General features: G+C 45.2%; 1 long non-coding RNA gene across 1 annotated transcript; it reads left to right on the forward strand.

Annotated features, from left to right (window-relative positions):
• Positions 1-5,512: 5,512 nt before the first annotated feature.
• Positions 5,513-16,361, forward strand: LOC129636308 (uncharacterized). The gene is made up of 3 exons (XR_008706867.1): positions 5,513-6,448; positions 9,884-10,338; positions 15,155-16,361. It is a non-coding gene; the product is annotated as an uncharacterized LOC129636308 (long non-coding RNA).
• Positions 16,362-27,722: the final 11,361 nt, after the last annotated feature.

Genomic DNA, 27,722 nt, shown 5'->3' on the forward strand with positions numbered 1-27,722 from the left:
GAGGGCTCTGAGTAAGAATCATTTGACCGGTAACTCAGGTGAGTCACCACCTTCATAGAACTGGGCACAAAGGTTCCAGGCAGGATGTTGAGAATGCCTGGTTTACTAATTTGCCAGGTGGGGCCGTTGCTTCTAGCAGGGAATGCCTTCAGGATTTCACGGCTCCTTTTCCCACCCTCTCCAACAGGTGCTACTGAGTCATCCACGCACACAAGTGACTGCCCTGGCAGTGTCATCTGTTAGGATTAAACTTCCATTTGTTCCATGACTTTATGAAGCAATTTCTAACCACTGAATCAGATATACCACTTCCTCTAGGGCCTAGGGATTTTTTTTTTTCCTATTTTAATGTCTGTAACTTTTTGTGTAGTTTTCAAAATTTGTACCTGCCAGGTCAGCAAGTCTTCCTGGGTTGAATGGACTGCTGACAGGAGGGGAAGGTTTGGGGCTCAAGGTCAGGGTTACAGAATGAAATAAAGTTTCCTGTTTGGGCAGCTGGTCCCCCATTTCCTCAGGCTCCAGCAGACTGAGTCTTGGAAGACAAGAAGCCTGGGAAGGCTGGGGTGAGGATGGTGTCAGGGGTGGAGGACATGTTTCTATTAAGCTCATCACCCAGCTTTCCTTTCTTGTTAGATATCACTTCTCAGCAACACTTGCCTATATTCTCTGTTAGCTGAATTTATTTTCCCCTTCCAGACTGAGACAGAGTAATGAGTTAAGGATGTAAGGATCACAAGGTCAGGCATTGTCCGTTGTGTTCATGACGACTGCAGTACTTGGATCATGCATGGGACATAGTGGAATGGTGGTAAATACTTGTTACCTGAAGGAAGGAACAGGGATGAGAAGGGACTTCCTGGAGAAGAAGAAAAAGGGACTAATAATCAGGAAAGCAAGGTCACCAGGATAGAAAGAAAACTGAATACTCAGCAAAGCCCGTCTGTGACCTTGGCTGTTGTGGCCCAGCCTCCTGTCACTGATACCCGTTTCTCTTTGGCCTTGTTGAGTGCTGGCCAAGTCCAGCTGTGACGGCTGACTTTTGACATCGAATTAGACTGTGAATGGCCCACCTCTATCAGCTGGAAGCAATGAGTCCTGTGGATTATCTTCTGAACTTCCTCCACCCTCTCTGCTGGGCTTTACCCAGGGGCACAAGTAGTTGGCTGTGGGAGGTGCCACACGTTCACTGCCCTTGCCCCAGGCAGCTGCCTTTCCTCCTCAGCTCCTTCCACTCCTTTTCCTCTTTGTTGTCAGTCCCTAAATCCGGTCTGACTCTGTGACCCCATGGACTGCAGCACGCCAGCCTTCCCTGTCCTTCACTATCTCCCGGAATCTGCTCAAACTCATGTCCATCGAGTCCGTGATACCATCCAACCATCTCATCCTCTGTCGTCCCCTTCTCCTCCTGCCCTCAGTCTTTCCCAATGAATCAGCTCTTCGCATCAGGTGGCCAAAGTATTGGAGCTTCAGCATCAATGAATATTCAGGCTTGATTTCCTTTAGGATTGACTGGTTTGATCTCCTTGCAGTCCAAGGGACTCTCAAGAGTCTCCTCCAACACCACAGTTTATTCTTTGGCTCCTCATTGTTCCTGGTCTCATTTCATGAGAACTAGTGTCACATGTACCATGGGACCTGAAAAGCAAGAGACACCACCATACAAACAGCCCAGCAGGACTCTCTGCCGTGGGGTTGTGTCTGGGCCATACAGCAGACCTCAGGGATGCCAGCCCCCGCTGGAGAGAGCGACTGATGGGCACCAAGTGGGGGTAGGGTCTCAGGCACACACTGCCCGCTGGTCTCCCTCGAAACAGTGAGCTGGCCATGCAGAGTGAGTGACCTAGCGAGGTCAGGAGTGTCTGCCAGGCTGAGTGGAACTTGTGGTTGAATCGATCAGGAACCTCTGCTCACTGGCCAACTCTCTGGACTCCGGAGAGAAGGCGGAACTCGTGATGCTGCTGCCCTGTGGACACAGCGTCTGGTGGAAGGGCTCAGCCTGGAGCAGAAGCTTTTGCTCCAGACAAACCTGGGGAGACAGACAGGATGTGCGATGAAGCAAAGGAGCAAGAAACTGCCTCCAGCTCGCCTTCTTGCGGGCTGGAGCACGATGAAGAGGAATGATTACTTGTGTCTGCAGAGCAGGGCATGTGAGGGCCTGGTCTGTGCAGTGAGGCAGCTAATTATTCATCCGGCTCCTTTCCTCCTTCCTCCCTGGAACCCCCCTCCTCAAAGGAAAACCAGGAAAGACTGTGTTAAATTGTGGAATACCATCTACCAGCTCACTGGGCCCCAGAACACCAGCGGCCCCTTACTGACTCCCAGATGACAGGATCAGCCTTCAAACGACACCTCATTATCCAGCCGTGTCACTGACAGATGAGGACACAGGTCCAGAGAATTTGGCCAGGCCCCAACCTCCCCCCCAAACCCTGTCTCTCTCTGTCCACACCACACAGCAAACACCATCAGCCTTTACAGTGGGGGCGTAAAGGGCCACTTACAGACTGCATTTCCATTTCCACTCTTCAGTGGGGTTTTGGTCATTGCCACCATTGAATAATATCCAAGGAACCCTCCCACACTGATGGTGGGAATGCAAATTGGTACAGCCACTATGAAGAACAGTATGGAAGTTCCTTAAAAAACTAAAAACAGAACTGCCATTTGATCCTGCAGTCTCACTCCTGGCCATATATCTGGGGAAAGCCATTAAAAAATAAAAATACACACACCCCATTATTCCTCGCAGCACTTTTTAAAACAGCCAAAATACAGAAGCAACCTAAATGCCACTGACAAAAGGAATAGATAAGAAGATGTGGTGTGTGTGTGTATATATATATACACACACACACACACACATGCACACATATACAATGGAATATTAGTTGTGAAAAAGAACAAAATAATGCCATTTGCAGCAACATGGATGGACCTAGATATTATTATACTAAGTGAAGTAAGTCAGGGAAAGACAGTGTCACGTGATATATAGCTTATATGTGGAATCTAATTTCTTTTTCTTTTTTTGGCCATGCCATGCAGCTTGTGGGATCTCACTTCCCTGACCAGGGATGGAACCTGGGCACATCTGCATTGCAAGTGCAGAGTCTTAACCACTGAACAGAGTTCCCTGTGGCATCTAGTTTTTAAAAAATGACACAAATGAACTTGTTTACAAAACAGAAACAGACTTACAGATACTGAAAACAAACTTAGGGTTACTAAAGGGGAAAGGTGGGGATACACACGTTCTCCGCCTTGGCGTCTGATTGGAACCTGGGTTCTTCCCATCTAAGCCTCCTTTCTCTTCTGTTAAGGAGCTGTCCTGTACTTGGGGCCTTAAGCATCTCCACTGAACCCTCATGAGAACAGTGACTAAAAGCCCTTTTCTGAATCTCTTGGGACTTGCTTGAGACTTGTAACTTCTCAGATTGTAGAAACTGATAAGTGTGACACACCCCGGGAGCATGTGGACGCTAAGGCGTCTGTCTGCTGGAAGAGGTGAAATAGTCACGCTGCAAGTAGCTGCCAGGTCAGGTTTTGGTCTCTGGTTTTCAGAACCTCTGGAGGCTTAAAGTGGCTCAGTAGTAAAGAATCCACCTGTCAATGCAAGAGACACAGGAGACTCAGGTTTGATCCCTGGGTCGGAAAGATCCCCTGGAGAAGGAAATGGAGAATTCCATTAACAGAGAGGCCTGGCAGGCTATAGCCCATGGGGTTGCAGAGTCACTGAAGGATGGTGGCCATGACTTCAGGTGCCTCGGGCATCAGAGCGTCCTTCTCCCAGGCTTGTCTGGCCCTGGAGAGAACTCTGTCCCAGTCCGGCCCAGGAGGAGGGTGGTGGATGGATAGTGACTGGGCAGTGGTGGGCTTGCCCTGGTGGGCAGGCAAGGTTTCTATATCTTAAAGGAAAAGAGGAATCGAAGATCAAATTCAATAATACTTCTAACAACTTCTCTCTTTCCTTGACCGTGTGGAGTTCTGGATGTTTGTTGGTGTCACTGTGTGTGTGTTCACATGCTGTCCTTAGAAACATCTTTTTTTTTTAAATTATGGTGATAGATGCTAAGTTGCTTCAGTCGTGTCCCACTCTTTATGACCCTATGGACTGTACCTGCGGGGCTTCTCTGTTCACGAGATTCTCCAGGCAAGAATACTGGAGTGGGTTGCCATTCCCTTCTCCAGGGGATCTTCCCGACCCAGGAATCGAACCCTCATCTTTTGTCTCCTGCATTGGCAGGTGGGTTCTTTACCACTAGCGCCACCTGGGAAGGGGCACTCTAATAGCGGCTTTTAACTGGCATCTTTCTACAGTGTGGAATGTTATCTTCATAAATTACAGGATGCAGTAGTCTGATGTGTCCTTGGAGATAAACACTCCATATCTGCAAGATTATGTGTGTTCTGTTTGTGTTTTGAGTCATCCCTTCCATCATTCTCTTCCCCATTCTCACCCCCTACCCTCAGCTGCGATCTGACTTCAGGGGAAAAGAGATAAAAGTAACATTCTTCACCTTGGCCCACCCTAATGTGTCCTGACAGGAGAGTGGTTCTGAGCTAAGTCCAGGCTGGGTGCAGCGCTCACTTGATGCAACTCAGGAGTCGACAGAACTGAACGACTAAGCAGAGCAGAGCACAGCTCAGGACACTTACCTGAACGTTTATCTGCAAGAGCATTCCTCATTCACTAAAGCTCTACCCAGGACACAGTTGGAAAATCGTTTACAAAACAGAAGTTTTTATCCCACATTTCCAATCCAAGAGATAACCCAGAGAATCCATGTAAAACAAGCTTGATTTAAGAATAAACCAATGTGTGTCAGTGAACTGCAAACAGAAATACATCAAGCACTAATTTTTTAAAAAATATAAATCAAGGGTGCATGCACACGTATAGCAGTCCCTTCACTCTTCACCTGAAACTATCACAACACTGTTAATCGGCCAACCTCCAATACGAAATAAAAAGTGTTTTTTTTAATATTAAAAAAGTAAATAAAAGAAGCCCTGAACTTCCTCCTGGTGTAACCTTGGCTAGTAAAGGTGGTTTCTTTTGATTCTTTTGGATTTCTACTGTCATAGGGGAAGGATTTTTTTTTTTATTAATCAATTCTTTGAAAAAAGCAACTATGCCCTCTGCAAAGCTACCAAATGAGAATTTTAAACTATTCCGTGGGTTGTACGTTTGGGGCCGTGGTTAGAATGTCAAGCTCCTGTTATGGCATTGGCTGGCAGTTGCAGTTTACACCATTCATCTGTACGTGGCTGAAGTGCAGGAATGCGGAAACCCTGGAGGAAACCACCAGCGCTGGTCTTTGGATCAAAATTAACTACCAATAATGAGTTAGGAAATTGATCCCAGTGAAGGGAAAGCATCTTAATGGCCACCGCTCAAAGGTTCAGCCCCTTTCAGTTGCTGATAACCTTGTCACGTCTCCAGATAAAAGGCAGCCTTGTCACCCCCAGGCACCTGGCTGCGAGGTAATAAAACGGTTACCTTATCTTCTAAGGGTGGGGTTAGTCCAACCTCAGCCCCAAGTAATTACAGTAAACTGAAATTGCCTGTCATTTACAAAAAAGGGGGAGGGAAAGGCCTAAGTCGGAGGAGATGTTTGTCTCACCCTCCCTGGATTTTAAAAAAGAAAGAGAACAAAACAGCCAAAAGTCTTCCAGGGAGTTAAGAAAAACAGCCCGGCGTGGCTGCCGGCTCCTGGGGGGTCAGGTTGGCTGCCGGCTCAGGTCCCCGTGACGACCTGAAAAAGAGGCTCAAGCTGATGAAAATCCAAGCAATCTTCTTAGGAGCCGTCCTTTCTAAATGTAAATGCCTGAGAGACAGAGCCCTGCCAGGGAGGGGAGGAAGTCTCAGCCACACTGAGTGACTCATCCAGTGCTGTTAGCTCCGGCAGTCGGATAAAAAGTTCCAGGGAAAGCAGCAACAAATCTACTTTAAATACTAGCACAGAAAGGAAATTCCTCTCTTTCAGGCCGAATGCTGTCCACACAAAAGAGCTCCTGTCGACATCTCATTTACAGTCCCCCCCAGGACACCGACAGGACCATTTCAATAAACCCGGCTCAGAAACACCTATTGTTCAAAATCTTCAACTAGCCACAGGCTACCACCCCTCCCTATTGTTTTGTAAAAGAAAAGATTTAGAAGGAGCCAGATTGGGACTCTGGAAAGCCCTGAAAAGTGGAAGGAAAAAAAGCCCCTTTGACCTGATGCTGTCGGAGAGCGTGCGTGAAGAATAAAGTTAATGGATTTTCATTTTTTACAAGAAGTGCATAAGCAACGCCTGCTCCCTTCCTGAATTAGCGATCGGGGGTTCTAAAAGTGCTGCCAACTTTGTAAAGCAGTTAGCTCCTGCCATCGGTTTGCTACATGAAAAGTCAGAGGCTATACTCAGTCTTAGAAAAGCTGGTGGCAGCCACAGCAAAGAACCAGGTGAGACTTTGATCTGGGTTATTTCCTGGGGATGTGAGCTTGCCTGTTCTTTCTAAGTAGGATTTTGAGGCTCGCTGCAGAGCTCCCCCAGAAATGATTTCTTCCTTTAAAGTGCCACCATTTTGCTCCCTCTTTTAGTAAAACTTGACCATTTTCTGGAGTTACATAATTTAATCTTTAGATGGTTTGTCTTCAGATAGAACTCAAGTGATTTTCTTTAGGTAGACCTCAAATGAAGGGCTAAACTTGTATTGACCAAACAAAATGGGCTTTTTTTTTTTTTTTTTTTTTTTCCCAAACACCCTTTACCCTCCAGGTAGATTCTTCAAGCTAACATCCCCCATCTTAGCCAGACACGTTTTCACACGAGTTCAAGCCACAACCTCTTAATTCCTTTGGGTCCTAACCCTCCTCTCTCTTAAATCCTTCTGGAATCTTTCCACCTCCTACAATCCTCCTTTCTGCTTTCCTGGATCCTGTTATCTCCTCTCTGGAGGATGACAGCCAAAATTCCTACCTCGAGGTGCCTCAGACTACCAGGTGTGACTTATTAATGGGTCATGAGTCAATTGAGGTGGGTCCTGCAGTTTCACCATTAAAAAAAGAAAGAAAAAAAATGGAGTGGATTAGGAAACTTAAGAGTGCATCAAACAAAGGCAGTCAGTTCGGTTTTGTGACACCTGTTTCCATGTGTGCCCCCAGGTCTGGGTACATCCCAGGTCAGTACGTAAAATGTATCTTGTTTGTCCAAAGAGCTTGAGAAATATTTTTTCTAATCAGTCTCACTGAGTCTGTCTGGTCCTCGCCTCCAAACTACTGTACATGCTCCGAGCAGCAGCGGGAGATTCTGAACGGATCCAGCTGACAGTTCGGCCCTCGGGATAAAGAGCAGCGTCCAGGGCTTTGGAGATTCCGAATTACTTAGCTTCTCATCTTTAAGGTCTCAGAACTCCACATCCCCTTGACAGCTTTTACCTTTAGATGTTTGAGCCCTCGAGCTCCCTGGCCTCTGCAGATGGAATTTCCCTGCAGGAACTTGCTGCTCTCTTTCTCCTTCATGTACCAGCTGGGGTGTCACCTCTTCCAGGAAGGCTTCCGGAAGTCCTCCTAAATGCCTTCTCTTAGTTCTCATAAGAACACCTCACTTTTTATCTGACAGAGCACTTACTACATCATGATTATCTTTAGTTCTTTACTGGACTTTAGGTTCCAAGGGGGTATCCTGTAAATATTTGGAGGGGGGTAAATATTGTGCATAGAATGTGTCACATCTTAGTTCACATTTTTTTTCCTACAAACCCATTTGGATAGTTATTATAATGTATAATATCTATTTCTCAAGGCCTTAGTTTTCATTCTTTGACACTGAAGTCTCTTGTTCATTTGCTCTTGAAACACAACCTAATTAATTTCTAAATTCACCGGACTCCTTTTAAAAATCAAAATGTTAATAAAACATGGGGGAAGCTGTTGGCCTTTTGGCTGGTCACTCACCCTCTCTGAGTCCCAGATCGTGAGGAGCAGAGCTCCGTGATCTCTAAGATCTCTTCCCTTGAACTTTCTGAGGACCAGAGAGGTTAAGTAACTTTCCCAAAGTCATATGGCTCTCTGGTGGAAGGGTACTGTTTGTCTTTCAGTAGATTTTTAACAGCATGCAGCAAACAAACCATTTACCCAGAAACCAGTAGCGCCCCTAACATGTGTGCCTGAAAGAATCAATAAAAATAAAGAAAAAGAGGGCTTAAAAAAAACAAAACCCAACAGCATTCATAACAGATTCCTGCCCAGGCACGTTCCAGCATTTCTAAAAGCAGCTTTGCTCTTGTTTGCTGTTAGATACAGAGACGTTCAGATTTCCTTTTAAGAATTGAAAGTGCAGGGGCTTCCCTGGTGACCCAGTGGCTAAGACTCTGTGCTCCCAATGCAGGGGGCCTGGGTTTGACCCTTGGTCAGAGAACTAGATGCCACATGCCACAATTGAGACCCATTGTAGCCAAATATATATTAAAAAAGTGGAAGTGCAAAATTAAACTCTTGTTCATCCTGACCCCTTGTAGGGGCTGCTTCAAAGAGGACAGACAGACAGAGCCTTTCTGAACGTGCCAATGTGAGCATTCTAGTGGCTTTTCTAAAGCTGAAGCCCCTGTGGCCTGACCTTATGTAACTCTGAGGACCAAAGCTGTAAACCAAAGCTGTAACTCACCAGGTTGAGACTCAGCCTCAGTTCCTGTGCCCGGTTCCCCATTCCTCCCAACCAGAACTACCCCGCAGACCTGGCTCTCAAGGATATACTTGTGTTCTTTCCTCAGTTACAGGGCTGGGGGGTTAGACCTGCAGAAAGTCAACAAACCAGAAATACACCCCTTTAGGGAAAAAAAGAAAACAATGATAATTCTTCCCCTCACCCATGTTATGTGCCATGTTTGACTCTAACTCAACCTGTGTATTTATTTGTTGCTTTCCCCTCCTCTAAACGGACTGGCAGTAGCATGCCTTCATTTGACAGAAAATTTGAAGTCACTTTCGACTGCAACTCTAGATAAACACATTCAGCACTAAGTCATGATAACCAAGTGGTGGTCTGTGGATGATTCTTACTTTATTCTTTGGGCTTCTCGGAATTTTCCAATTAAAAAAAAAAAAAAAAAACAGTGAACAGGCATTACTACTATAATCACAAAAAAGTACAAGTGTCAGGATGAAAATTAGGTATGCTAATATTTCTTCCCTGCTGAGGCCTGATTGAATAGTTTTACTATATATGGTTTTGTCTATTTTGTCTTTTTTTAAACCATTTGTTTTTTGAAGGAAATTTTATACAATTGCCACATTAAAAAAATAATGAAAACCTCTTAACATTATTATTTTACTCATATTTTAAAAGTAAGTAAGGAACATGTACCTGTGAGACAGCCAAACACTGGCATATAATTCCTCTTCCACCTGGCTGCAGTGTATATCAGGCTTTCCAGCTGGCGATTGTTGTAAAGAACCCGCCTGCCAGTGCAGGAGACGAAGGAGACCTGGCTTTGATCCCTGGGTGGGTAAGATACCCTGGAGGAGGGCATGGAAGATTTCCATTGACAGAGGAGCCTGGCAGGCTACAGCCCATGGGTCGCAGAGTCGGACTTGACTGAAGCAAGTATGCACGCAGTGTATATTTTTAGCCTCTCCCGACATTTTCACAACTAACAACTTTTTGGCCACCCCAACATTCAGAATTCCATCTTTTTTCATGGCTTTATACCTGTGGCAGGTGTTGTTTGCTTTCTTTTAACCACCCTCCTTGCTAACTGGGCATGCATGACTTTTCAGGGAGGTAGACCCCTCCCTAGATGTGAAAGCTCAATCTTCAGTGTTCTGCAAGATGAAGGATGAGAAGAGAATTCTCTTGCAAGTGCTTTGTTGAAAGTTAACCTCCTTTTCTTTTAACAGTGACACAAGTCAGTGACATCCCTTTTCTTCTGCTGGACATTGTCATCAGTGAGAGACACCTTGAACTGTGGCTGCCATCTGGGGACCACAAGGAGTCTCTGCTCCAGAAGACAGAAGATGGCAAGAAGCTGGTTTTGTATATTCATTGGCTGCCCTGCCTCTAGACTTGCTGTGATCGGAGAAAATGAATGCCTTTAATATCTGAGTCACTCTAATTTTACTCTTAAACCTTTTATTGATTTACTAATTGATCTGTTTGCCTGGCACTTAGGCAGTGACTTTACAGATGCTAAGCATCCTTCCTGGCTTGGGAAACTGTTCCTGCTTCAGGATTCACTTCCTTTGTGTTCCGTGAGCACCTCCTACCTATCTTTTCTGTAGAACTCATCACGCTCTGCTTGTTCCGATCCTGTGCTGATGCTTTGGGATGAGAGCAGAGAGAAATTAGTGCTCAAGTAGGTCTTTGTTTCCTGCTCCACTCACATGTTGGCATAAATGATTTTGTTTGGCAAATGCGATGACACAAGTGATCACCAAACCAGGTCATCTCTATTTCAGAGATGTGCTCAGCTGCGGTGGCCCAGCTTCCTCTAGTGGTGCTTAAAGATGACCAGAGCTGGTCCAATCCTGACTTGCCAGTTACTGGGTGAAGGACTTCAGATGACTCAGCTCTCACCCCGTTTCCTTATCCATTGAGTTAGGGTGACGGCATCCATGACCTCACAGTGTCATGAGACAGATGATGTAGTTTTTTTTTCTCCATTTATTTGGGGGCACCAAGTCTTAGTTGCAGCATGCATAATCTAGTGCCTTGACCAGGGTTTGAACCCAGCACCCCTGCATTAAAGAATATGGAGTCTAACCCACTGGACCACCAGGGGAATCCCAATGGTATAGTTGATATCATGAAAGAGGATTTGGTGTGGCACTAACATCTCAGACATAGGAAAAGTGATAGTCGCTCAGTCGTGTCCGACTCTTTTTCAACCCAATGGACTGTAGCCCGCCATGATCCTCCATCCATGGAATTTTCCAGGCAAGAAATACTGGAGTGGGTAGCCATTTCTTCCTCCAGGGGATTGTCCCAACCCAGGAATCAAACCTGGGTCTCCTCCACTGCAGGCAGATGTTTTACCTTCTAAGCTACCAGGGAAGCCCCACAAACACAGGAAGGAGGCCCTTTCTTCTTTCCTTCTATGTTATTTGATACAACGCAATTCCAGTATAGCAAAAACCATCTTGAAACTTCCCTGAGGAGGTTTTACTGGAGAAGGGAGATCCTATCCTTTTCAGACGTTGGGGTTTCTCCAGCATAAAGAGTCCTACGTGGACGTCCCGTGTGCGAGAGAGCACACTTCCAGATGGCTGTCCCTAGTGCTCACTGTTAAACTTTCTTCTCGTCCCTCTGGTCTCAGCTCATAAATCCTCTCTTTAGAGAGGCTTTCCTTTACCACTCAGCTTCGAGCAGCCCCATGCTCTGCCCTCCCAGCCCTGGAGCCATCCACTGAGAGGAGGAGATGCAGAGAGAAAATAAAAATGTCCTGTGAAAGTCTTGCATCTTCGCTAAGCTCGAGCCCTCCCCTCTGGTGGGGGCTTGTGGCTTGCCTGGTCCATTTTTATCAGCTTTGCCCCACTGCGCCCCATTCCCAAGTGGGCTTCCCAGTGGTGCAGTGGTAGAGAACCCACCTGCCAATGACCAGTGAAGGAGACGCAAAAGACTCAGGTTTGATCCTTGGGTCGGGAAGATCCCCTGGAGAAGGAAAAGGCAATCCACTCCAGCATTCTTGCCTGGAGAATTCCATGGACAGAGGAGACTTGTGGGCTACAGTCCATGGGGTCACAAAGAGTTAGACACAATTGAGCACACACACACACACACACACACACACATATGTCCCATTTTCCACCCTCTGAAGCTTCCACCTCCTGAAATCACATGGATGACTGGCCCCGGCCTCTGTTGTCTCCTACCTTGGAAAATGCAGACATTGCAATGAATTTCTGAGGTCTTGCAGGATGGATCCCCATCAGTGATTAAAACTTTTTTCCTACTTTCTATATTACCACTCAGTTCGTAAAAGACAAAAACAGACAAACCAAAGACATTTTCAAGTATGTTTTCCTTTGCACTCATGGTCAACATGATTGACTTCCAGCTAGAGAGGATTGGAGGGCAGGATGTGCATGGGACCAGCTCACTTTAAGTTCAAGTGCTTGAGAATTTAAAAGCACAGACCCTCTCCAAGCTCTACTTAAGGCCAGTCAACTAAATTTCCCTAGTTTGCCATAGTAATTAGGTAGGATACTAGTCCTAAGATGATGCACTTAAATTACTAAAAACCTATCAAACAGACAGCAATAACTTTATCTGCTTTCAATGCCTGAGAAGCAATTGTGCATGACATCTCAGAATATGTTTGGAAGGCAGGCCTAAGGAAGGCTATTTAATCTGTTCAATCATCAGTTGTTGTTGTCTTAACTATGTGAAATAAAGATAGTAACCCTTGCAGGGTTGTTGGGAGGATGAAATGAAGTAATATCTGAGAAATGCTAAGAATCTTACCTGACACATAGTAAGTGCTCAATTAATAGTATACGGCTTCTTAGGTGACCCAGTGGTAAGAATCTGCCTGCAATACAGGAGATGTGAGTTCTATCGCTGGGTTGGAAAGATCACTTGGAGTAAGAAATGGCAACCCTCTCCAGTATGCTCGTCTAGGAAATCCCATGGACAGAGAAGCCTGGCAGGCTATAGTCCATTGGATTTCAAAGAGTTGGACACGACTTATTAACTAAACAACAACAACATCAACTGTTTCAAAATGGAAATCTGTCTTGTCTTAGCAGCTAGTAAGCCGGCAGTACCCCTGCTCCTGTGTAGAAGGCCTGCGAAACTCTGAAGCTATACTTGTACACAGATGTGGTCCAATGATGCCATCTCATCTCCTTGGCAACCAGATGTCTCAGTTGTCTAATCTGGTGCCAGGTAGGTGGTAGGTGACAAAACAAACTGAATCTTAGGCTAAAACTCTGTCATTCAATACATCCACCATCTGTTGCTCCTATTACAGATACACACAAAAATTCTGATTTCATGTGACCTTTATATTCACAGTTTTAGTGAGAAAAGTACAAACACTGACCACATCAGACGCGTTTTTATTTTTAGTTACTCCCCAGATGTTTACCTGAGCTAAAAATAAGCAAAACAACCAAAGCTTTTCTACTAAACATGTCTCAAAGGCTCTCATTTTAGTCCATTTTCCTATTGCTAACCTAAGAGGGATTAGGAAGTATGTTGTCAAAAAAATTTTTTGAGCTTAAGAGAATGGTTGCTCGTGCTTTGTGGCTCAGTCATGTCCAACTCTTTTCCACCCCATCGACTGCAGCCCGCCAGGCTCCTCTGTCCACAGGATTCTCCGGGCAAGAATACTGCAGTGGGTTGCCATTTTCTTCTCCAGGGGATCTTTCCCACCCAGGAATTGAATCCGTGTCTCTTGTATTGTGTGCAGGTGGATTCTTTACCACTGAGCCACCAGGGAAGCAGAAGGTTGAAATGGTTGGAAGAGAACGGTTGGCAGCACTTTGTCAGTGATACTGGATATAAAATGAACACAAGCAGTCTGCAGAAAGGAGTAACGGAAGCAATGCTGGCTGAAAGGGCCCAGTGCCTGGTACACTTAGGAAGTATGAATTAATGAAGTATGAATTTAAGTATGAATGGAGCCAAAGTCCTTGGAATTCCAGGTCCATCAATGAGTAGGTCTGTGATCTAGGGCAATGTACATCACTACTTCATGTTCTTTTTGCAACAATCTGTAGAACAGGACAATAACTATAAAATGACTGTTAGAGTGAACGCTGAGGAGGCGGAGCTTGTAAAAGCCCTTTGGTAATTGCAAAGGTTCTGGGCTGAGGTTACAGTAGAAGGAGCACAGGTCATAGTATTAACAGTTACTTTTCTGGCAGCCAGCTGAGTAATGTTTCCAAACCATAATTCTTCCTGGAGCAGCATAAACTCAACTGGCCTTTGACTGAAACGGAGCTGGGATTCTGCAGATACCAGAAGTTGGGATTCTGCCGATACCAGAAGGTGTTCTATAAAATTTGCACAAAATTGCAAGTCTCAGCCAAATAAGATGGGGAAAATGCTGTAAAAATTAATAGGGCCAAAGGGAATGGTCTCTAATCGCTTAGTCACAAACGTCTCCTCTCCACGCCCCCCCAAACACTCATAATATTTGATGTAAAAATAACACGGCAACAAATAGGTATAATGAAAGGGAACGATTCTTCCAACACAGCTCAGGGTGAAGCTAAGTGGATTTTTAAGAGTGATTGGAGTCAAACATATCTTGGAGAGGAGATAGAATATAACTTTTTAAAATGATGCACACATACAGTTGTTAATTTCAGTGGTTTTTGGGTCCATGAAGAAGAGAGTTGGGACTGGTTGGTCTAATGTAACCCCTGTAAGGGCCTGTTTGGGGTCTCTATTTTCTTGGCTAGAAGTTTTCCTCTAGAGAGAGTTCAGAAGCTTTGAATAACTAGGCTCTCGAAGGACCTGGTTCGAATGTGGAGCAAGGAAGAAAGCAGAGTCACAGGCAGATCATCTGCTGGAGGACTGGCCTTGGAAATATCCAGGGGAGGAGAGAAAACATCCAAGGGAGATTTTGGCCAGTGGAGGAGTTTGGGGGAGAGATAACAAGTCTGAGCACTTGGAAAGGGAGGCAATGGGCAAGGGGAGGGCAAGAAAATATTTTTCATTGCTTTGTCTGGGGCAGAGGCAGCCCTGAGCTTAACCGTGAAGCAAGTCAAATTTCATGTGTTTTTCTCTCCCGAGGCCACCGGAGACCCACCACCGCCATGCTGTTCCCCTGCTCACTCAATTCCAAATTTACCAGGCTGCCCCAGTTCCTTAAGTATTTGCTCCTTGGAAGATAAAAATCTAGTGAGTCCAATAAAATAATGCACTGGAGGATGGCAAGGATTGCATTTTTAAAAGAATTCTTGCAAACAGATCCTTCCTCCAGAGTAATAAATATGTGTTTAAATAGAGGGCGTCTGTAAAGTCTGCCTAAATTCCAAGTAAGGTCTAAATTGGGAATTTCTGACAGCTAATAGACCTACACCAGCAGTAAACACCTTTCAGTGACTCTCAAATCATAATCAAGCGTGGAAGGAGAAGAACTGTTACAGGCATTGTGCTATAGGAATTGTGCTAAGTACCTTTTACATATGATCATCATTCCTTTTTTATGGGCTTTCCAGGTAACGAAGTGGGAAAGAATCCACCTGCTAATGCAGGAGACACAAGAGACTTGGGTTCGATCTTTGGGTCAGGAAGATCCCCTGAAGCAGGAAGTGGAAACCCACTCCAGTATTCTTGCCTGGGAAATCCCATGGACAGAGGAGCCTGACGGGCTACAGTCCATGGGGTTGCAAAGAGTCGAACACAACTGAACACACACACACACCCCCCATTACTTTTTACAAGTTTCAAGACCCTGGTGAACTTCAGAGAGGCTGGTAACCTGCCTGCAGCCAATATCATACTCCAAAGGTGGCTAAAACAATATTGTCCATCTAACACGGTCTTCTAGAACAGGATCAGGAAACTTTTCTATAAAGAGCTGTACGGTAAATATTTTTGGCTTTGCAGACTGCATAGTATCTGTCCCAAACACTCAACTTTGACCCTGTGGCAAAGCCACAGACAAGATATAAACACATGGACATGGCTGCCTTGGAGAGATGAGCCTGGTTTGGTCCAACGGTCATAATTTGCCAACCCTGCTCTAGAACTCTGCCACTTCCCATCATGCAGTGGAGTCTAATACCCCTCCCCTTGAACTTGGGGAAGTGTGTGATTTGCTTGTGACCAACAGAGTATGAAGGAAGTGAGAGTGCATGCCTCCGAGGCTGCATCAGAGAAGGTGATGCTGCTTCTCCCTTTGTCCCTGGGACATCTGCCTGCTTGGAGCTCTGAGCCACCACGGAAGCATCCCGTTGTCCTGAGGCCGCCATGCTGAAAGGAAGCCCAAGTCAGCCGCGTGGAAAGACCACATGAAGAAGCCTTGAGACTCTAAGAAGAGGGGGAGATCCTCAGCCAGCCTCCAGTGTTCCAGCCCTCCACCCACCCAACTGCAAGCTGGGGAGAGACCTTGGGCCAGAACGACCCAACTGAAGCTCTTTACAAATTCCTGCCCACTAGAAACGGAGAAATATTAAAACTCAGAAGGCACTAAACAAAAAAAACTCAGAACCTTGTCCCCAAACTAGTGAGTGGAAGACATGAGATTCAAACTTAGGTTTGCTTGACCCCAACCATGAGTCTGTGCTATTACATGATTGCCAACAGCAGCCTTTTTAAAAATATGGTGCTAAAATATACATAACATAAAATGTACTGTGTTCCATTTTTAAGTGTACAGTTCAGTAACTACATTCACACTGTTGTGCAACCAATCTCCAGGCCCTTTTCATCTTGCAAAACTGAAACTCTTTACATTAAATGAGAACTTCCCCTTCCCCCTCCCCAACCCCGGCAATCACCCTTCTCCTTTCTGTCTCTGAATTTAACGACTAGGTCTCTCATGTAAGTGGGGTCATATAGCGTTTGTCCTTTTTGTGATGGGCGTATTTCACTTAGTATAAACATATATTTTTATATATAGGGACTTCCCAGTTGGCGCTAGTGGTAAAGAACCCACCTGCCGCTGCAGGAGACACAGGAGATGTGGGTTCGATTCCTGGATCAGGAAGATCCCCTGGAGGAGGAGATGGCAACCCACTGCAGTATTCTTGCCTGGAAAACTCCATGGACAGAGGAGCCTGGTGGTCTGCAGTCCAGGGGATCACAAAGAGTCAGATGTGACTGAGCCCACACATGGGTTATACTTAAGCACTCCGGTATATTTAATTTTTTAAGCCCATGTTGGGTAGTGAGTCTGACCAGTGAGTAGTAAAGATCTGTCAGGGGAAAATGTCAGCGATCCCAGGTGTTATGAGTCACAGATGCGAGGTCCCAGGAGGCACTTTGCAACAGCAGTTACTCTGATAGTGACAGGTCATAGAGTCCTGCCTCTGAAGGCTTCCTTTGAAGAAAGAGGAACCCATGAATCAAGAATAAGATAAGACTGTTTGGTTTATTTCAACTTGTGGGCTGTTTGACTTCCTTCTCAGAGCCATGCCTTGAGGATGAAATCATTTTCTACTACACAGACCTTGCAGAAGGCCGTCAAACACAAGCCTCACTGTCTGCTTCTTCATTTCCTCTGGGTCCAGGGTGTGTATGGACTTGGTGGAGTGCCTGTGACTTGCTGTAAATTGTGTATGCAGCAAAGTCTTCTGCAGGGAACCGGCTCTTGGGAGGGTGAGCCTTAAATGCTGCTTCTTGCTTATAGAGACTAAGACCCAGCCTGTGGGGGCTTCTTTGACCTCCTTTCCCTTCCTCCCATCTCTGTCCTAGGACTAAAAGGCAGGCCTAGGCTGAGGGGCACACTGTGACCATCCCAGCTTGACCTTCCCCTCCCCACACCTGCCTTAATTGCGCCGAGCCCACCTGTTACACCGAGAGAGGGGACGGAAGTGAACTTTATGTATGAGTCTCCCAGGCCTGCAGTCCACGGTTATGAGCTGAGGGTGTGTTCCCCCAAATTCAACTGTTGAAGTCCTTACTCTTAGGACCTCAAAAGGCAACCGTGTTTGGAGATACGACCTTTAAAGAGGAACTTCCCTGGTGGTCTACTAGTTAGGACTTAGCCTTCTAATGAAGGGATGCAGACTTGATTCCTGGTCAGGGAACGAAGATCCCACATGCTTCCTGGGCAAATAAAACAAACAATATTGTAACAAATTCAATAAAGACTTAAAAAAAAAAAGGCCTTTAAAGAGGTGATTAAGTCAAAATGAGGTCAGATAAGGGTGAGCTGGAATTCAATAGGATTGGGTCCTAATAATAAGAGAGAGGTGCAGGGGAGTGTGCTCATAGAGGAAGGGCCATCTGAGGACGAGGGAGCAGACAGCTGTCTGCAAGCCGACAAGAGGGGCTCCAGGACACATAGCCTGCTCACGCCCTGCCCTCAGACTTCCAGGCCCCAGCACTGTGAGAAAGTGTATTTCTGTATTTCTGTTGTCTGAGCCGGCCAGTCTGGTAGTTTTACAGCAGCCCGAGCAAGTGAATGCACCGACAGAAAGTTCACAGCCTGGAGGCTGGGACTTCAGCCCAGAAAAGCTCTGCAGGTCATCCTGGGAAACTCAAAAGGCAAGAAAACTTTGAGTACAATTCCTCTTTCTGCATCTCTCACAAGCGCCTGCTGGCAGGTTTGGGAGGTGGTGCTGGAGGCTGAGGCTGGGGTGAGGCCCAGCGAGGAACCTGGCAGCTCCCAGCCTAGAGGGAGCACCCTGGCTCTAGGTTCTAGAAAGTCTGGCAAATGTGGGGAGAGATTTACAGGTGTTTGGGGCCTGGTCTAAGAGGCACTTTGCTAACTCCCTTGGGGCTCCTGCCTTCCTTCCCCCATCCCCCCGCCAAGACTCCCCCTTTCTCTATCTCTGCAAGATGGCTTGATTACCAGGAGTGTCTGAAGGCAGGGTTGCATCATGCAAATCCTGACTCGGTTTTGGTTTCAGTGCTTCTTTGGTGGGAAGGGTGCTGTGTTTTAAGAGGGCACGCAGCTGTCAGGTGGCTAGGGTGCTGGACAGAATGAAGGCCTCTGAAGATGTCCACGTCCTAATCTTCAAAATCTGTGTACACTCCTTCCTTGGCAAAGGGGACTTTCGTGTGTGATTAAGTTGTGAAAGTGTCAGTCACTTAGTTGTGTCCAACTCTTTGTGACCCCATGGACTGTAGCCTGTCAGGCTCCACTGTCCATGGGATTCTTCAGGCAAGAACACCAGAGTGGGTTGAGTTAAGGGTCTTAAAATGGAATGATTACTTTGGATTATCAAGGTAGGCTTCCTTGGGGTAGGTCAATGAAATCACAAGGACTTCTAGGAGGGAGGCAGGAGGGTCAGACTCAGAGAAGAGGTGGTTCCAGAAGCAGAGAGGGGTGTTGTGTGTGTGTGTGTGTGTGTATAAGAGAGAGAGGTTTGAAGATGTTACTCCACTGCTGTTTTTGAGGACCCAGGAGGAAGGGGTGACAAGCCAAGGAGTGCAGGCAACCTTCTGGAAGCTGGAAGAGGCAAGAAGTTGGATTCTCCCCTGGAAGCTCCATAAGGGAGAGGCCCTTGCGGACCCCTTTTAGACTTCTGATTTCCCAAACTGTAAGATGACTAGTGTTGTCTTAAGTCCCTAAATGTGTGGTGATAATGTTACAACAGAAATAAGAAACCAATACAGGTGGTAAGGATGAACAGCTGCTATCACAATTAAACAGGCAGAGACAGGTGCTCAGAAATGTAATCACAAAGCTAAAGCGTCCATCCCTTAAAACAGTGGTTTTCAAAGGTGGTCCCCCAAACAGCAGAGTCAGCAGCACCAGGAACCTGTGGGTCAAGTTCCCAGGCCTCACCCAGACCCAGGATTCAGAAGCTTTGGGTGCGGGGAGCTGGCAATCTGTGTTTTAAAAAGCCCTTCGGGTGATTCTGGTGCAAGCTGAGGTTCACCTACAAAATGAGTGACGTTGGCTAGCTCTTCAGGGATGAGGGGCACCTGTGTTTCCTTGGATGTGTGTGTGTGTGTGTGTGTTCCTAGTGAACCTACAATTAAACTAGTCATGTCATGGTTTATGTTGGCTTGGGATCTGGAAATGATAGGCAATCTAAGCTCCAAGATGGGCTCTGAAGGGGAAACGTGGTGGTGGGGAGGGCTAGAATTCAGTCTCCCTGTGTCTATGGGTTTCCAACCTCTTCATAGCCTATGCTGTGCTAAAGAGACAGAGTAAGGCTGGATCGTGGTTACAGAACCCACGTGAGATCTCGCAAGACCCTGCACACTGCCCCCGCCCCACACATTCTGCAGAAGAGATGACTTTTCTGAGTTACCCAAGGCAATCCCAAACTGGCTAGTTGGATATTCAATTTGAAAACGTGAGTGTGGCCATTCCTTCCTGCCAGAGGTTAAAGTTATGCAATCACACAGACAGGGCTTTCAGTCCTGGGTCAGTCTTGGGTTAGCTGGGTGATCTCCGAATCCTTGTCAGTGAAGTGGGCATGCAGATAGTACTCTGATAGATTGCTGAGCGGTTAAGTGAGATAATATAGGGGAAGGTCCCAGTGCAGGGACCTGGAACAAAGTAAATGCTGAACACCACTGTGGTGAATTGTAATTGATTGTAGTTAACGTTATTAATTGCAATTACCAGCAGTTGTTTACACCAGCTCTGGAATCTATTTCCAGGCTTCTCACGTATAATGGATCCAATACACAAGTTCACCTATGTAAGGGATTCAGTCTATTTCAAGTTCTGCTAACAACATCTCTCCTTGAGATTCCTCAAGACTCTGTGAAAAGGAAAAGTTTTCCTTTTTATAACCTGAGTGCGCTTCTCCTAGCTTCCCAGTAATGGAACTTTTCCACACAGTCTGGGCCTCCAGCTGGGTGTGTGTGTGTGTGGAGGGGGGTTGCTTACTGGATCTCAGCAGGGATATTCCCATCACCCCATACACCCCAAAACACACATGCAAGCTCAAACAGGGTGTGATGACCAAAAGGTCTTGCTCACAGGTCTTGGCCACCAAAGCTACTAGGTGGCATGTGCCCAAATCCTTACACAAGCTCTGCATTGTTGTAGGATGTGGCCATCACGAAATCATTAGGCAGGTAATGTAAAGGTTCCCATGAAGGGGGAGGTTAAGCCTGCTAGGAATCGCTGCCAGGAGCCCCGAGGCAGTAGAGGCAGAGGTGTTACACTCCTCCCCTCTGAACAGACCCATGAGGTGGAAGGTGCCACTGGAGTTCGTGTCCTTCCTCATCCTCTGTCGCTATGGTCTTCCTTCTATACTTTTGAGCCTTAAAGTCATCCCATGGATTCTTTTTTGCAAATTGAAAAAGCATAGCTTGCCTTGTAATAGAATATTTTGTTAAAGGGCTCCCTTCTCTCTGTGCTTTTAATATTCTTTTTCTTTCTTTCTTTTTTATATCCTTTGGCCACACAACGTGGTGTATGGGAACCTAGTTCCCTGACCAGGTCTTGAACTTGTACCCCTTACACTGGCAACAGAGAATCTTAACCAATGGACCACCAGGGAAGTCCTGATTCTGATTACTTTTTAAAAAATGCTTTTCTACTTCTTAAAAAATATATAAGTATAATAGAGGTTTGGTAAGGACCAGCTCCAAATATGTTGGAACGACTACCACTTGACTCTTCCTTCATGCTAGCTAGCATTTTAAATATTTTCCATTCATAAATCAACTGCATTTCACTATGAATTCTGGGGTTTTGTTTGTTTTTCTGCTGGGCAGCTGTTTTGTTTTTTTTTTTCCCCCTCTTTCATCTCGTGATCTCATCCTTTTATTTTCTTCTCTCAGTTACATTAATGTGTATTTCACTGCTTTGAATGTCATACTGTTAATGGAATAATTTTATACTTTTATAAAGATCATAGTGAGTAGTCTGTTAATCTTACATTCTTAAGAGTGGGAACATTTAAAGAATAAAAACAAGGCGTTGTGTATTTGCTGTTCTTAACAGAAATATTTGACTCCAACAGTCCTTGATACCATCAGTCTTTGAGTCCTATTTTATCTGGAAAATGAGCCTGCTTGTAGTATACACTTCATCAAGATCCTAAAGTTTGTCATATCAGTTTATGGTATCAAAGTGGATATTAGACAGGCCTCGATGATTGTATAATAAGTCTCATTTTGTTAATCTATTTCAACTAACCATCTTCCGTGATAAGCCCACAAGAACTCAAACAGCTAACCTTCTGTTTCCTAATAGAGCTTTCTACACTCATTGTATGCATGCTAAGTCGCTTCAGTCATGTCTGACTTTTTGTGACCCTATGGAATGAAGCCTGTCAGGCTCCTCTGTCCATTGGGTTCTCCAGGCAAGAATACTGAATTGCCATTTCCTCCTGCAGGGGATCTTCCCAACCCAGGGATCAAACCTGCATCTCTTTGGTCTCCTGAACTGGCAGGGGGGTTCTTTACCACTAGTAAAGGGAAACCCAGGGAAATCCTGGGAAACCCAGGATTATACAGTGCTGTGTGTCAATTATATCTCAATACAACTGGAAGAAAAAACTTATCTAAATAAAAGGAAGTGACAAGAAGGAAAAAAAGGAGAACAAAAGCTCCACACGGCCAGGAGAGCTTTTGTTTATGAAATCAAAGCACACCGGATCCATGATCAAAGCATCACCTCCCGTGTGTTGAAACCACATCTTCCCTCCAAAAGGCACATCCAAAGTGGCTGGCATCCAAAGTGGCTGGGGGCTTGTGTCACCATCTTGCCTCTTAGATTTCTTCCTAGAGGCTCATCTGTTCCCATTTTTAAAGACGCGGAACTTTTCCAAAGAGCCAAAGTTCATTCCCCCTTAGAGGCTATCGAAAGAATTTGACATCATTTTGAGATTTTGGATTGCCTACCTACCTACAGGGGATGAACAAGTTGACTTTGAGGCAAGTCCCCTCACAGAGTGTGCTGGGTTATCAGTTGCAAGGCTTGTCCTCAGCATCCAGCAGCCTCCCAGCCCCAAGGTCCCTCCTGTCCACTGAACAAACCAAGTGAGTCAGATGAAGATCTTTGGCTGGGGCTGGACCCTCCCTCCCCAGAAAGATGCGGGCAGGATGTCAGGGCCAGTCCAACCCAGGCATGACTCAGTCCTTCCATGGCCTCCCTTCCCGTTTTGCTTGGATAGGCTGGTGGGTTGGTCTTCTTTGTGGAAATATGCAACTCTTCCTGCTCCAATTTCAAGAGGGAAAATCCCTTTTAAGAGGAATATTTAGAAGATTCTGTCATGGAATTCTTGCCATTACCCCAACTATCTCTCCTTCTCCCCAGTTTGGTGTCTGGATGTTTCTCTCTTACTCCAATTTTCTTTTCATTTTTGGGGGCCACGCTTGTGGGATCTTAGTTTCCTGACCAGGGATCGAACCCAGGCCCTCAGCAGTGAAAGTGTGGAGTCCTAAGTGCTGGGTCACCAAGGAATTCCCCCCAATTTTCTGAATTTGAGGTTATGAATCTAAAATTAGAGTCCAGAACCCATCAGTGTTATCAACAAAACTTTGCAATTATTTCTTTCAAACAAATATTTTTCCTGTTCAAATATTTTTTCTTCATCACAAAATAAAGTATCAGCGAGTGTTTCTGTTTCAATGTAAGGTCTTTAAAACATGAAAGGACCATTCACTTTTAACCTTACTGTTGGTGTTATATAAATAGCTTTTTTTTTCTTTCTGATGATTTTAAAAGCTTACACAAAGCTGCAAAATGCTGAAGGAGGCACCTTGATTCAGAGAAAGACAGCAGACTGACCCGCATAACAAAAATACTCAGCAGGAAGTAGCCCATGGAGTCCCTGTTGATTTTCTCTTATGACTGTAACAATTGTTTTTCCTTAAAAAGAAGAGAAAAAAAGAAAAGGATAACCTACCTACAACATTAATGTCATTTTCAGAGTTCTAGGATAAATCCGGAACAGAGTCATTTTTAAAGAAAAGGAAATAGGTTCCATTCTGGCAGTGGATCCCCTCCACTGATTTGCGTATTTCTTGCCATGATAAGCTGTAGAAGCTGCCTTGAGTTCATTCGGCAGATGGAAAACAGCAAGAAAAGAGCTAAGCATTCATAAGGACCACCATCTGAGGTTTGATTTCCCATAGAGACAAGAGAGTCCAACACACTTCCCACAGAGCATGCCCATCAAACTCTCCCCTTCCAGATGCGTGAGAACACATGCGTGGAATAACAACCCCCTCCCCCCCTACACACACACACACAACAACTGTGTCCTGGGAAGCCCCTGGGCACACACAGTTACAACTCAGCATGCTACCAAGCCTTCAAGCTGCTACAGCCCCCAGCCAAGAAACTGCCAAAAAGATGCTCAAGCAGCAGTCCAAACAGTCCTGACCTCTGGTACCCATGACCACTCCCCGTGAGCCCTGGGAACTCAGAGACTCTGTGATGATGAGGCTGCTGAAAAAGCCCCAGGCAGTCAGTCATTCAGCTCTCTGCCCTTACTTTTCCTCATTCTTCTTTTTCTCTGAAGACCATAAACCTCTTTGGGGAGGATTCTGATAAGCCACGCTACCAGAAGTAACCATAGCAATGAGCAAAATGATGATGGGGACATTGTTCTAGCCGAACAATACTTTTAAAAATTATCTAATGTCCTCTTGGCTTTCTGGCTTTTTAAAAAATGTTTTCCATCCTTTTGTTGTAAGTGGACTACTGTGCTTAAGCCAAGCAGGCAACAGAAAGCTCTGACTTTAAAGCCATTTGTCGATAACACATCTGAACAGCCCAGGGTGGACCCACTGTTATCCACAGATAATTAACTGAAACTTGGGGTGACTTGCCACTGGGAGTTTCCCCAGGCAGAGTCATTCTCATAGTCCCGCTTGCTTTGGTGGCTGTGTCTTCTGTGTTTTCCAAGCCAGTCTCAGTACAATTCCGTGTTTTTGGGCAGTGGGACTTTGAATCCCTGCTTGGCCTCACGAGGACCTGCCACATGCGAGGTGTCCTCTCTCGTTTCTGTAGGTCCGTCCTTTGATTCCTCTCTTGACTCTGAACCGCCGTAGCCTGTACTGTGTCCTGGTCCCCTCCTTATTTGAGATAGCGGTGCACTTTCTGCCATGAATGTCAGAATTAGTCCTTTTACTGTGCTTTTCAAAATGTGATGGCACTAAATCAACTAAAGGAGCAGAGTCCCCCTCTCCAGATGGGCCAGCCCTGTGGGGACATTTCCGAGTCCCTCTCCCCTCTCCCAGCCTGCAAACTCCAGCCCACCCAGTCCTTTCGCTTGAGCCAAGCAGGTGGTCTCATCACCAGAGCCCCTCCTCCTCGCACTTTCCGGCTTGCACCTCCATGCATTGCCCATTCACGAAGCCGCATCTCTCCTTACATTTGAAAATTCACCTTCAAGCCCACCACCTCTTCCAAGGAGCCTCCCCTGATAAAATGGGGGGGATGAAGAATCCTCCAAAGCATGACTGACAAACTCCCAATAAACGAGAACACACACACACACACGCCCCACAACAAACACAGACACTCACAAAGAGAGAGCATGACATATTCCCTACTTACAAGATGTATGCTCCTCTTAGGGCAAGGTGGTCAATTTTATACCAATAACCAATGAGTCATTTCAAAAAATGAGGTGTTTTTAACATTCTTGGGGGTTACTCAGTGAAACACGGCTGTGTGGTCTCTCCCCCACCAACCCTCCTCTTTCTTTAAATCTCTCTTCCTTTTCTTCTCAGCATCTTAGAAGCACAATTCCAAGGAACCACCTGGTGTGAGTGACATGGATGACACTCAAGGAAGCTGGTTCTTGCAATACCTCCTGGGTGGCACCTCGTGACTTGAGACTAGCCATCAGGAAGTTTTAATCACTCCATGTCTGCATATTTCCTGGGCAAACATGTCTGCTATATTGGGATGAGGAACCAAATCCCTCTAGAAAAGGTTCTATTGAATGATGGAGTCGGGGGGTGGGCAGGGTTCCTGACAAGACTCAAGGTCCAGCCTCAGATAAGGATGCCGTAGAGGATAAGGATGCTCTCTAAGGAGCAGTGGTCCTGAGGTCGTCCCATCAGGGGCAGAACCACACCTGCTCGCTCTCATCAATGCTGTCTCGGGGTCAGTGTTGAGGCCACTCATTGGGGAGCTGAGGGACGTGTGGCATAAGAGAACCAGGACAAGGAGAAACACAGATGGAAAGGCAGTAGCTGGTGATTAGAACATGGCTTCAGACACCACGGCCACAGAAGCGGTCTAGCTACAAAGCCACGCGGTGCAATCTTGAAGCAAAACGTTACTGATTTTGTGGTTGTAAAAACGTACCTTCAACTGCAGAACTCAGTTTTATGACACCTTGAATAAAAACAAAAAGTCGCAGTTATAGAATGGACCCAAATTACTTTGCCAGGCTTCGCACATTACACACATGCTTCAAATCTGGATTGTTGTTGTTGTTGTTGGCTTTTTGAGAATTTAAGTAAACAAACATCAACGTCAAAAACGAAGTAATTTTCAGTCCTTGATTAAGCTTCATGAGCGTCTTCATCTCCCACTAGTATCACTTGGGAGCATTTTTCACTAAATAAAGGATCGGCCATGTTTCTGGATGAAACAAAGGCCAAGTCTCAATACTCTGGCCGGCTATTTCTGTAGGTAAGTCATACTGGATGAAGGATTGATAAAACTTCACTCAGAAGGACATCAAGGCCTAGTATTTCCTACTTAAGCTGTGCTTGGAGATCATCTGATAGGTTTTGGGACAGGGTTTCTGCTGAAATATGTAACAAGTGGTTAGAAACCATGGTGTGATCTGGCAACTTCCTTTTCTGGGGTGGTTGGACCAGAGGCCATTTCTGGTCTCCTGTGTTCAGTGTTCCCATTCCTTGCAGATCAGTGGAGGGGCTGAGCTTGTCAAATTATTCATGAGGCAAACAGACACTACCCTTGACTGGATATCCACGTGACTTTTTGGTGAACTGAAAGGTCAAAATACTAAACTAAAATAAATTAGACCTGGTCCAATAATTTGATTTTGAAAGTTCATTTTCTTCCTTGTAAGTCATAAGTATAAACAATATTTCCCAAACTCTGTGTGATAGCCATGATACCTTAGGCTGAAAAAAAAAAGTCTGCAGTTTCACTGGGTGGAAAGTCTGGTTCTCTTTCAAATGGGAGGAGTCTCAAATGAAAAATGGAAACAAAACGCTTTTCAATACTGGTAAACCAAACTGGTTATCAGCATGACCACCCACTGATTTTTAACAGATTCTATTCACAAAGAGACGAACTTGCTCTCTTTTATAACTTTCTAAAAAAAAAAAAACAACAACAACTTTCTTTTAAGTTACCAGTTGAATTTCATCTTTCTGGTGGAACCAGTCATGTCTGGTCAATGTTTAACAAGGGGAAAAATATGCCTGTATTATGTGTGTATATTATGGGTTTTACCAATATAAGTGATGGGTAGTACACAATCTACACATAATAATAAAATATACAGTCTTATTTATTGCAGGGTCCATGCAGCCAACAGATTCTCACAGAAGACTTTTGCTGATTTGGACCAAACCGTGGGATTCACAGCCAGCAAATCAATCATGATTTGACAAAAATAATGCTCTGAATTGCATCCCAATTTGTTCTTTTCCCAGTAAATTCATTATCATTGTATCTTTTATGTGATCTCTTGAACTATTAAACTGTTCAAGTTTTATAGAAAGTATTTTGATTAAGTTAAAACTCTTTCGGTGTCTACACTATGAAAACACTCCCACTGTGGCCTATTTCAAGCTTCCAGCTTTGCTGTCACTAGACATGGCTTTGGAAAGAGATGAATGATAGCAAAACCATCATGTAGTAAATATTTCACCACACAAGGATAGCAGATGTAAAGAACCCCAAGAGCATGGATAGTAAAAAGTAGTCAAACAGTCAGGAAGTAAAGATTTTAAGGTATTTATCACCTTTGTTTTAACATAATTATAATTGCAAGTTTGTAATCATGGGCGTGTTTAATAATGGATTTACAAAATTCCCCCAAACGTAACAGTTGGCTCTTGCAACCTGGTATGAACCAGGTCTGACACAACATGACCGTAACTGATGTTTCTTTTTACTCATGCCTGGAGAAGAGAACCTTGACCTTCAGAATACTTTGAGTTGTTCACAAAAGGAGTTATAATTTAACTGAACAAATCAAA

This window comes from Bubalus kerabau, chromosome 21 (assembly GCF_029407905.1).
Source record: "Bubalus kerabau isolate K-KA32 ecotype Philippines breed swamp buffalo chromosome 21, PCC_UOA_SB_1v2, whole genome shotgun sequence".
NCBI classification, from domain to species: domain Eukaryota; kingdom Metazoa; phylum Chordata; class Mammalia; order Artiodactyla; family Bovidae; genus Bubalus; species Bubalus kerabau.